This window comes from Canis lupus, chromosome 33, assembly GCF_011100685.1.
Source record: "Canis lupus familiaris isolate Mischka breed German Shepherd chromosome 33, alternate assembly UU_Cfam_GSD_1.0, whole genome shotgun sequence".
Classification (NCBI taxonomy): domain Eukaryota; kingdom Metazoa; phylum Chordata; class Mammalia; order Carnivora; family Canidae; genus Canis; species Canis lupus.
This window is the reverse complement of record NC_049254.1, coordinates 21335653-21347392: the sequence shown is the minus strand read 5'-3', so window position 1 is coordinate 21347392 and position 11740 is coordinate 21335653. Positions and strand designations below refer to the sequence as shown.

At 38.9% G+C, this 11740-nt stretch overlaps 1 long non-coding RNA gene across 1 annotated transcript; it reads right to left on the bottom strand.

The window, feature by feature from the left end:
- Positions 1–1044: 1044 nt before the first annotated feature.
- On the bottom strand, positions 1045–9292 carry LOC111093806. Its single transcript, XR_005383080.1, has 3 exons — positions 9108–9292; positions 2637–3927; positions 1045–1097 (listed from the first exon to the last, which is right to left on the bottom strand). It is a non-coding gene; the product is annotated as an uncharacterized LOC111093806 (long non-coding RNA).
- Positions 9293–11740: the final 2448 nt, after the last annotated feature.

Genomic DNA, 11740 nt, shown 5'->3' with positions numbered 1-11740 from the left:
GATAGTTAAAAAAATAAATCTGTATACCACCATATGAGTTGTCTAAAGAGAAGGATATTTCATGGGGGGATGAGAGCCATCCTTTTATTTGAAGAGTTTCTGAGTAGAAGTGAAATTCTCCAGAGGCCAAAACTTTTTTTTTTCATAAATGAGACTTAACCTTTGGCTTCAATTTAAGGAAGTTTTATTTGTTTGTTTTTTGTGTTTCCCCAGTAATTCAGGCTTGGTTGAGAATTAAAACTGTTTTGTGAAAGATGGAGCCTGGAAGGCAGGCTGGTGGGATGGACAAGGAAAGGCACACTGGCATGGTGGGGTGTGGTTTGGCCTGAATGTGGGTGATCCTTAACCTCCCTATGATTCCAGGAGAGGATGTTGGATTTAGAAAGTTGAATCTTGATAGTGAAAGTGTGTTCCTTGGTATTAGCCATCCAGGCTGCTGAGTGGTGCACATAGACGCTGTTTGCTGTTCCATTAGCTCAGCCTTGCCTGATGGACAGGTGCTGTTCCCAGTGAAGCTGGCTCAGCTCTCTTTATTTTGGTTACTTTGAAGCAGAGGGACTAATCCCCTCTGGAGATATTTGCTTGTTTTTGCTGTCAAAGCAATCACACTTTTCCCTTTGTATCTCTTGGCTTGTTTTTTGAAGTTTAGCTCCACAGAAAAATAGGCCTCATGTTTCCTTGGTGATTCACTGGGTCTGGATGGCCCCTCCTCCACCCCTCCAGAACAGCAGCCGATAGGTTCTTCATCTGGGTTTGTGTCTTAGCCTCCAGGAGGAAGAATGAAAGACCACTTTTGGGGTCAAAACTTAAAAATTCCTTGTAAAACATATCTCTTAGATGTCAAGATAGTCTGGAGCCACTGTTGTTGTTTTTGTTGTTATTGTTATTCTTTTTCTTTTCTTCCTCTCTTTCTTAATGTATATTTTCCTTCCTTCCTTCCTTCCTTCCTTCCTTCCTTCCTTCCTTCCTTCCCTCCCTCCCTCCTTCCTTCCTTCTCTCCTTCCTTCCTTCTTTACTTCCTTATTTCCTTCCTCCTTTCCTTCTTTACTTCCTTCCTTCCTTCTGTTTTCCTTTCCACCTTTTTTTTGAGGTGTCTTCTATATAAAAAAAGAAGGAAATGTTAGATGTTGTCACTTTATATTATAGAAATTAATACGTTTATCAGAAAAAAAATATAGCAACTCCATATTAGCCCTATTTGGCAAAAGCATCAATGGTCTACATGTGAGGCTTTTTGTCGTTAGGGTTATGGAAAATTAACACTTCTGGCTATTCTTCTACAGGACTCTTTTCCAAAATAGGATTTTTTTAATCAGGACATAGACCTAGAAATGTATTTGTAAAAATTGAGCTAAAATTAAAAGAAGGAAAATGTTATAAAATATTAATGTAAATACAAATACACGTGTCTGCTTTTTTCTTTCCTTTTTTTGTTTTGTTTCTTTTAGATTGAGAGAGAGAGAGAGAGAGAGAGATATTGAGCAGGCATGCATGAAGGCAGGGCCGGGCAGAGGGAGAATGAGAGAGAGAGAATCTTAAGCAGGCCCCATGCCCAGCATGGTGCCCAATGCCAGGCTCAATCTCACTACCTTGAGATCGTGACCTGAGCCAAAATCAAGAGTCCTACCCATAACTGACTGAGCTACCCAGGGACCCCCTATGTCTGTTTTATGACCTGAATGCATTGTTTATACCACATGAAATGAAAAAATTAAATAAAATGTAAATTTTCTCTGAAATATACATAGCTAGTCTGCAGTATTTTTTTTTTTTTTTTTTACTTTATGTCATACGGCTAGAATGGAAAATGCCCTATAGAATCTTGCTATTCTAAATGTAGTACGTGGACCAATAGCAATAGCATCATCTGGGAACTTACTAGAAATTCAACATCTTAGGCCCTAGTTCAGATTAATTATATCAAAACCTGAACTTTAACAAGATTCCCAGTGATTCATATATACATTAAAGTTTGAGGCATACTGCTCTAGAACATATATACTCAAAAACTTGAAGTCATCCAACATCTAACAGGCAGAGCTGGCTTTACAGTAGATGTCACTATTTTAATGAGAGCATCTCAGAAAGGTTGTCATGGCAAGACCATCTCTTGCTAAACTCTTCTTTGTATTTGGGATAAATCCTGTAGTTTTTAGAGTGAAGGCCAGTGTTTCCCCCACCCCCAATTTCCTTATACTCCCCTAGGGGGTTTTGTATGTTCTAGATCAAGGGCACACATTTGTGCAAAGGTCCACACATTTCAGGATGACGAGAAGCATTTCTAAGAGCTCTTAGTTCTACAAGGGAGATTCTCCTGATTTGGGGGAGATCTTTTGTTTTCACTGGATTATTTACTTTGGGATTGACTCTTTCACTTCTTCCCCAGTAGATATTATGATATAGGTACTTTGGGTTTCCTAATGGGTAAGAAATGTGTCCTTCTTTCCTTTCCAGCAATAACCTAGAGAAGGCTAATAGGAAACCATTATGTGGACCAGGGAAAGAAAGCATAACACGAGAATATCATTCAGACTCTTACCTATGCAGAAGTGTCTTCATAACTCATACATATTCCAGACCAGTTCATCAATGAGGTTTGGACCCAAAGCTCTAGTTAGAAACAATAATGTTCATACCTGGATTATTCTCTAAGTAGATCTCCATCAGACACCTCACATGTGGTAGGTGGCTGAAAGGATTCACAACCTGGAACCCATCAACAAAACACAAATGACATCTGTTAGCACATTTGAACTACATCTCCTTAAAAAATTTGGTTCACGAAGTACAACTAATATTCTTGCAAGGTGTAGGGGTATCATGTTAAGTGAATCTCAACATTTTTGCATTAATGAATGATCTGAGGGCTGCAGCTGACAGAATGAGGGGCTAAAGGCACGATGGAGCCCATTACCCAAGGGAAGAAAGTAACCAAACAGGAATCATTTCACCCTGGGTCATCTAGAGCATTAAGAGAATACTTACACAATTTTGCTCAGGTAACTACTTTATAACCAATCTATTTGAGCAAAGAACAGCAAGAGAACAGGTAGGTTGAGGACTGTTGGTTTAAATATAACCCTAAATACTTTTTCTAGATTGTAAGCATGGTCTAACATTGTATGGGAATCCTGGAAGACAGAGTGTTGTAAGAGCAAACAGATGGTCAGCTCAGAGTTATCTAGGTTTTGCATGCAAATCTCCTGTTTGCCTCAACACCTATGAAGAAGAAAACTTCCTTTTTTTCTTAGTTAAGGTTAACAGGTAATGACATAAGGCCGTTTTGTTAATTTAATGAGAAGGTGAATATGGAAGCACTTGGTAAGCTGGAAAAGCACAGATAGTACATGTGTACATGCAAACAGATTGCCATTTGCTCAAGGTAGGTCAATCTTGATTGCAACCTACAAGCGTGAGAGACATGTTGTTCTCTTTAGACTTCGTTTTGCTGTTTATCAGAATCTGCAACTGATGAGCAAGCTCCCCCTCTTAGGAAATCTCTCCCATTTCTTCAGTTCTATTTTTTTTGCCCTGCTTATCCTGTAGACCATCCTAAAAAGTGCCCTCTCCTCTCTTGGTGTTTATATTTCTTCAAACACTTGTAGACAGTTATCACACGGCGCCTCAGTCATTGCTTCGCCAAGCTAGACAGATTTTGTCCTTTCATCTTTCCTCATAATTCAGTGCCTCCATCTCTTTAATCATTTTTCTGGCTGTTCTTGGAATTCCATCCAATTTGTTGATATCTTTCGGGCATGGAGGTGCCAAGAACGGAGAGTACGGTGTGCTTAAGGAGCCGTGTCCATCACTTCTCAGCCAGATGGGACAGTTGTTACTTCAGAGGACATGTTGACTGTACATCAGGGCTTGAGATAAAGGGAAAGGAAGCAGTAAATCTTGAGAAAGCAATTCTACAATCCATTGTCCCTAGGGAAAATAAAATAAGCATTTAATTAAAAGATGTGTTTCCAGTTTTGTGACTAGCAGATGCTGTTTGGGTGAGAAAGGCAGAAAATGGCATCATTTAATAAGATAAGGAAATACTGTAGCATAATGCCATAAATTAGACCCTTTCTCACATTTGGGGGAAACAGTGGTAAACTATGAACAATATTATCTTGAGAAATGCTTTTCGTTATTTGACTCAATATGAAAGCAGAAGGGAGATTTGAATCAAGTCATTTAAAATATTTAACATACTTCTTGTACCATGCTAATGCAGATTAATATCCGAGTCATAAAATGCACCCCACAAAAGAGATGAATTCTGTAAATTTATATAGAGTTTTTATTAAAGGTTTTAGGTATATTTTAAGATTTAGGTTTAGGTTTACTTGCAGGAGAGATAAAATTGTGAATATTTGTTCTGTAGAAGGCCTATAGTTAATACTCAACAGCCAGTATTTTCTAGTGTATTAGACTGAAGCGGAATATAGATATTTCAGCCAGATGCTTTATTGAAGCTGAGTTTCACTGCAGCCCTAATTTATCTTTAGCGTTTTGCTTTATGCTTATGTTTTAAGATTTTACTGTACTCATTGAACTGTGCTTGATCATTAATAATGGCAGCTATCTTTAATGAGATGCATGTCACCCTATAGCAGGTGATATGGTCTAATAGTCTGAGCATTGAGTTATGAGTCAGAAAGGAAATACTTCTTACATAGGACAATGTTGTAGAATGAGAAAAATACATGTGTCTTAAGGATGGAATAACATTTGAAATGTCAGCATGAAAAAAAAAAAAAACAAGTTTTCGTGAATAATAATTATGCCCCCTTAGTTCCTGAAATGAGAAATTGTAATTCACATATTGCTATTATGAAATCCAGTAGAAGCTTGGTCAATAAAGTGCTGACATTTTTAGTTGAGATATCCCATCTGTTACTTCGTGCTGTAAGGAAGAGGGGGAGAGAGATGGTTACTCCATAGCACATACATTGTCTAGCATTAGAGCTGCCAGAGAAAAGTAAGTTTGCATGTTCTTACTCCTTAGAACTCAGGATGTTTCTGAGGTTGTGTTGTCCTACATACTACCCAATTTTAACCAGTGGCGATCTTTGATATGGGTCTTGTTAGAATGATTATTCTTTTTTTTTTAGAGTGATTATTCTTAATTATTAATTCATACCTTATCTTTGATACCTTTATCCTAAAATAAGGGTTTGAGAGATGGGAATGTAAAATCAAGATTTATAGGCAAATTAACAAAGCTCCATAATTGGATTCATAGGAATCAAGGTCTGGGTTCAGTTCACCCAGCAACGGGACCTTAGGAAATGCCTTTGAGGCTTTAGATGAAATAATTATGTTCTCTTTAATCTCAAGGTAGATGAGAATACAGGAATACCAAGGGGATTATAGCCTGGGGTGATAGTAAGGAAAGTGCTATACAGAAAAGCATAATACCTTCCTATTGTTTCTCATTGTGTGGTAAAGATAATCATATCTCCTTTCATTTCTTTCATCCTCAAAGTTCATTCCTAAAATATGTTGCTTTAGAAATAAAGTTCAATTCTGCAAGCATGTCAGTATTACTAGTAGGATTCAGAGGAGATAATGGGAAAATTGCTCATATTGCGTGAAAAGTAATACTTATATTTAGAATCTCCTGTGAAAAATATAATATTTGGAATTTTTAAAATTTAGTGGATAAATAAGGGCCAGAAAATTAATCTAACCCCAGCTGGGTCTCTGTTACTCAGCTGTACCCCAACTGTATGGTTACAACCATCACTCTTCTGATCACTTTTTTTTTTTTTTTTTTTCTGATCACTTCTAAATATATCTGGGACAGGAGGGATTTGTGCTACCTCCTCTCCTGTTTCTTCATCTCAACTGTCTCTTCTATTTAGTGTCTTCTCTCTTCTGTCATATTTTGTTGCACCATGGCCCGCTGGACCCTTGTTACCAGTGCATCAAAGAGGCCTGGGTGGCAGACACTTTTGTGTAAATCTGAGACCTGTTCTCCTACAGAGAGGGAAGAGAAAGCAGGGTAGGTCTTTTTGTTGTTGTTGTTATGCCCTTGTCAATTACTTCTTCTGACAATAGTATTTGAAAAAATATATATATGAGCATATATAACATACCACTAAAATCCTGGGAAACTATTTTAAAATTAAAAACGTGTAGAAAATTTTAACTTGTATACTAGAATGTTCACTGTTTGAGAGAAATGTGCTCAAGAAGTTAGTGTTGCTTGGGGATATATCTGTGTGTGCAGGCTGTTTTATAACATCACTGTCTTAGTCCTTGATCTTTCTACTTTTAAGAAGGGCTTTTCTTGTTTAAACCATTGGCACACATCTCAACCACATTTCAGGGCACTTCATCCTCTGTTCACAGGAGCTAATCTTAGCCATCTTCTTACTCCTAGCAGGATATTTCCCTAAGTCTTCAATGTGGAATCTATTTCTAGTGAAACAGCTCAGAATAGACTTGAGTAGCTTTTGTCTAACGGAACAATCTAGGGTGTCATGAGAACTCCATTTTGCTTCCCATGCGGTCACAGATTATTTCATCAGTATGTTCCTCCCACTCCTTTTTTAGCGTCTAAAAGTTACTTGCCAAATCAGGTGTAAACTAACATGTATACACACAGATACATACTCTGCTTGCTCAAGAATGAAACACTAGTTCTCAGAAACAGATCTTTCTAAATCAGAGCATTCAAACTAGTATTCCCTTATTTAAATTCATCCCACAACTATATATTTTATTTGGCCTATACAGTTTTTGTTCACTTTTAGAAATAGAGCTAATATTAAAAACCAGAACATTTTGTAGAAAGTTCAAGATTTATGGCTTTGCTTAAAAAGCATAATATGATTTAGATACCCTAGATCAGTAAGTATACACGACAAAATTTGGCTAAACTCAGGATGGCCTGCCCCCCGCCCACCCCCCCCAGACAGGAGCTGTGGTCTTCATTCAGCCACAGTCTCTATTAGTTCCTGTTACCATTCCCAACATGAAGGCCATGATACTTGTATTTCATCACTTCATTGTTGTTGTTTTTTCCTGATCCACTTCACTTGACACTTATTAATAATATTTTATAAATAAGGAAGGGGTAAAGATGTAGAAAAATTTATCTAATGAACAGGGAATCACCCCTGAAAACAATCCTAAACTGTTTGCGTGAGTAGGCAAGGAAAAACATATTCCATGTTTTCCCGCAATTCACAATGCCCTTGAGTAGGCTCTACAGCCAAATATGGAACAATGCTAAAAATGCATGAGATTCCTTGAGGAGAGAGAAAGAAAAGTAAAATTCACATTTTCTCAATTCTTAAAATGTGAGCTGCCTGGTTGTGGTTGAGGGAGAAGAAATCATAGAATATCAGCTCTGGAATGATCCTTAGTAACATTTCTCTTCTTCCACACCTCAGCAACTATAGATGAAGAAAACAAGAGTCAGAAATGTTGAATGACTGACCCATGGTCACAGTACCCATCTTTTGCAAGATCTGGAACACAAGATCTTTGGCCAAGCCATTGTGCTGCCCAGGATTATTAGAAATTATCTCAGCACATACAATTGACTGAGATCTTTTATGATCTTTTATGTCTGCAGGCTGCAAGATGTACCTTCCCCCCCCCCCCCCCATAAGACTTAAGTTATTCAAAAAGCAGGGAAGATGGTCACATCATGGACTGGGGAGAATCAAATTAACATATTTTTTATTCGTACAGAATGCCTCACCTCTGAACCTGTTAAGCCACGAGACTGATGAACTGAGTATAATTCACTGCTCCTTGTACCAGTGCAACACAGTAGAGAGAATGGAAACCTGGTAACAGCTCAAATTTAAGTCCAGGCTCTACCTAGTGTTTAAAACCATGTCCAGGAAATTTAATCTTTCTAAGGTTTGGCCACTTTAATAGTACAATGAAGGGAATGCTACCCAGGTTGGTGGACTGCTCATTTATTCATTGAACAGGTATGTATTAAACCCCCACTATGGGTCAGGCATTCCTCTTAGGTGCTAGTTGTGAGCCAGAAAACAAATTCTCTACCTTGCCTTACCTTCCAGAGGGCAAGATAGGTGTATGAATTATATATATCAAGTGGTTCCTGACACAAAGGGCATGCTCAATAATATGCATTTTTTATTCTCTACCCTATTTTCTCCAGAACTAATGCCTAAAACCAGGAGATTCTTCACTCCTGAGCTTCAGTATAGATTGGGAAAGAAAACTGTATACAAATTGCCAGAGATGGGACTTTGTGAAAGCCACCCAGAATTTAAAATATTTTTTTCCTACGTGTTATAACACAATCAGGGTTAAGTGCACAAGGACCTCTGACTACATACTTCCTCATGACAGCATGTGAAGTCTCTTCCTTATAAAATATAGAAGCAACCCCAATACGACTTCTATTTCAGAAATTTTCTGTTGTTTTTAAAGGAATATTACAGATACTTTGCTTTGTCATCATTTCTTTGCATAACCATTATAAGGCAGAGTAAGTGTCTCACACCTCTAAGATTGGGAGTGGGTGATTAAGAAAAAAACCTTAAACTTTCTTTGGATCATCATCTGTGAAAAAGAGAATAGAGTTTAAGCAGAATTAGGATGTTGGGAGGAGATCTTGAAGGTGTCCAGGAAGACTAATGAGACAATCATTTATATATTTTTCCCCCAAAGAAAATGATCTGTTGATAATTGGGGAAAGAAATGAGAATCAGTTCTTTGCTAGGCCTCTTACATATGTTGTTTCATTTAATTCTTACAACCTGCAATCCATAAAATACAAATATATTACAGTTGGTGTGAAAAAAACAATTTTAGTATAATTTTGAGCTATATATGTTTTGCCTGTGTTTGATTAGGAAGTGCATAAGTGTGATTCACTGTAGCCCATTAGCCATTGTTATATAGGTCTGAAAGTGAGCTCTGTTTAACTTCACTCCAAAGTATACTTTTTTTTGATGTTATGTAGAGCTGTTTGATATGGTGAGTAATGTTGAGGATATTGGGTGAATGTCACCAGACATCTATTTCAGGTGTGCTGCTAACTGCCGCGTGGCATGGCTTGAGCAAGCCAATTGATCTCTGGGTCTTGATTTCCCCACCTATGAGATGAGATGAGAGTAGATTACCTGTAACAGCTGTGCAACTCAGCAAAGCCAGATCCTCAAGGAGTGTACATACATGTGTTTAAATTAGTTTCACTTGGGGGAATCCCTGGGTGGCTCAGCGGTTTAGCGCTTGCCTTTGGCCCAGGGCGTGATCCTGGAGTCCCTGGATCGATTCCCACATCGGGCTCCCAGCATGGAGCCTGCTTCTCCCTCCTCCTGTGTCTCTGCCTCTCTCTCTGTGTGTGTCTATCTCTATCATAAATAAATAAATAAATTAGTTTTACTTGGGACGCCTGGGTGGCTCAGTGATTAAGCATCTGCTTTTGGCTCAGGACGTGATCCCAGGATCCTGGGGGGGAGTCCTGCATTGGGCTTCCCGCGGGAGGCCTGCTTCCCCCTCTGCCTTTGTCTCTGCCTCTGTGTGCGTGTGTGTCTCATGAATGAATCAATAAAATAAAAATTCCTTAACTAATTAATTATACTTGAAGATATCTGGCTGCCCCACTCTTTTAGAATACTGGAAATATTCTGAATTATGACAAAAGCAGAGTTCCAATCTCTCTTCAGAGATATATATTTATTACTAATTCTAAAATTCCCTCCATTCATATCATTGGCACCAGCTCCAGGTAAAATAATGGACTAGGAAACAGGTGCCTATAGTTATGCGTCTCTTGTTTCAGAACCCCACATCCTCAATTACAAGAAAGCTGTCAATCCCCCAGTATCTTCTTTGTTCCTATCTCCTCTTCCTCACTAACCTTACCTTCTCTCAGCTATCTGATGGCTAGCCCGGGCTAAATTATTTCTGAAAAATGTGCCATTATACTTTACATTCCTATACTGTAATAGTAGAAATCAAGGACTCACTTTCAATCGCAATTTCAAGCTATAACAAAAGTGAGGGCTGTGGTGGGGATGGAGAAGAAATTTCAGTGCATTTGAGCTTTCAGAGTGGCCTTTATCAGATGACGGCAACAAACATTCACAGATTTAACTAATGTAAAGCCCCAAAAGAATGCCTGACACATAGGAGTTTAACAAATAGTAGATCTTATTCCTACTCCCAAGCCAGCTTTACATATTATATAATCTACCCAGATTCCTGGTAGGTTTGTCCCCTTTTAAAATCCCCTTGATGTCTTTGAAACCTGGGACAATATTTTAGAGTTTAATAGATCAGTTCTACAAATGAACCACTTTTCTCTTGCGCTTTCTTTTCTCTTTCTCTGGCTCTTGCTAATCTTTTATTTTATTCTTCATTCCCATGTTTTCTTTCATTTCTTCTTTTGAATTTGTGCCTTTTACATCTCCAGAATTGCCCTCCTCTAATATTCTTATTATCCAGCCCACCTTGCTTGTGGCAAGGGGGTAAAGAATATTCTCTTGCTCCGGAGAAAGGCTGGTAATGTGCAAAAGCACCATACCTGAGGCTAGGGGAGAGCTTAATACATTTTCTAATCTCTTCTTCCACTGTGCCCCTCCTCTGTCTTCCCTTGTATTCAGGTACTGAGAGTCAGGCTTTTTTTTTTTTTTTTTTTTTTCTGTTTTCTTTTCTCCTGCCTTGTTTTTATTGTGTTTTGCTTTCTGTCAGCTTGTAGAAGACAGAGAACCAGGGATGTATGATGAGCAAGCCTGATAATATGAGAGCAGGAAAACAGCCAAGGGGGATGGGGGGCAAGGGCTGAGGAATCCTGGTGCTGCATCCACGCAGACTACCTGCATTCACCCACTTAAATGAAATGCATTCGCTTCTTTAAAAATGCAGGCAGCTGCCTGTGATTTCATTGCCCTCCTCCCCAGGTTTTTGGCTTTCTCCTGCACAGTGCTTCCCCCCTCCCTCTGTTTTTCTTCCATTCCCCTTTCCCTAGATGATTGTCTTCCCTCTGGATAGGTGGCACTTGTAACCATGGCGGTGACAATACTTCACTTGTTCACAAACTCCATCATCTTAATTCCTACATGGGAGCTATGCAGGCTTTTCCAGGGAGGAGTCCCATCCGACCAGGAAGCAGGTGGTGGCAAACCACCTCTCTGTGTACTGCCCTTGTCAAAGTGATGAAGACTGAGGCCCTCGGGATTGCATGTCATGCTCTCTTTTGCAAATGTGGCCTCCTCGTGCAATCCACAGCAGCATTTACCCAGGAGTTAACGTCAAATGTTTAGAACATCACTCTGCACATCTAGGTGAGCTGACTGCTATGGTGTTATACGACTCTTGCCTTTTGTACAATATGATATTTAATTCCTTTACTTTAAAAAAAAACAACTTCTTCCTTTTTTCTGGCAGAAATAATATAAGGAGAAAGTAAAGAGCTGGTTTGGATGTTTTCCTTCTAGTAGGAGTATCTCTTAAGAGAGGAAACAGGTGTTGAAGTGCCTCTTCTCTTCCTTACCCTTACCCTTACCCTACTCCTTATTTTTCCTCTGTCTTCCTAGTTGGCAAGAGAGTCTGGCTTTTATGTATAAGATTTACAGGAAATGTTTCTTCCTCAGCTGAAGAAATATTTAGACAGCAGCAGAGGCAGACTTGAATGCCCCACCAGTGGCGGACCTTCTGGCCCCATCCAGTCTTTCTCGTGGGAAAACTGAAGCATGAAGGATGTAACTCAGAAATTTTAAAATTACTTTTAATAATCACAGTACTCTCCTTC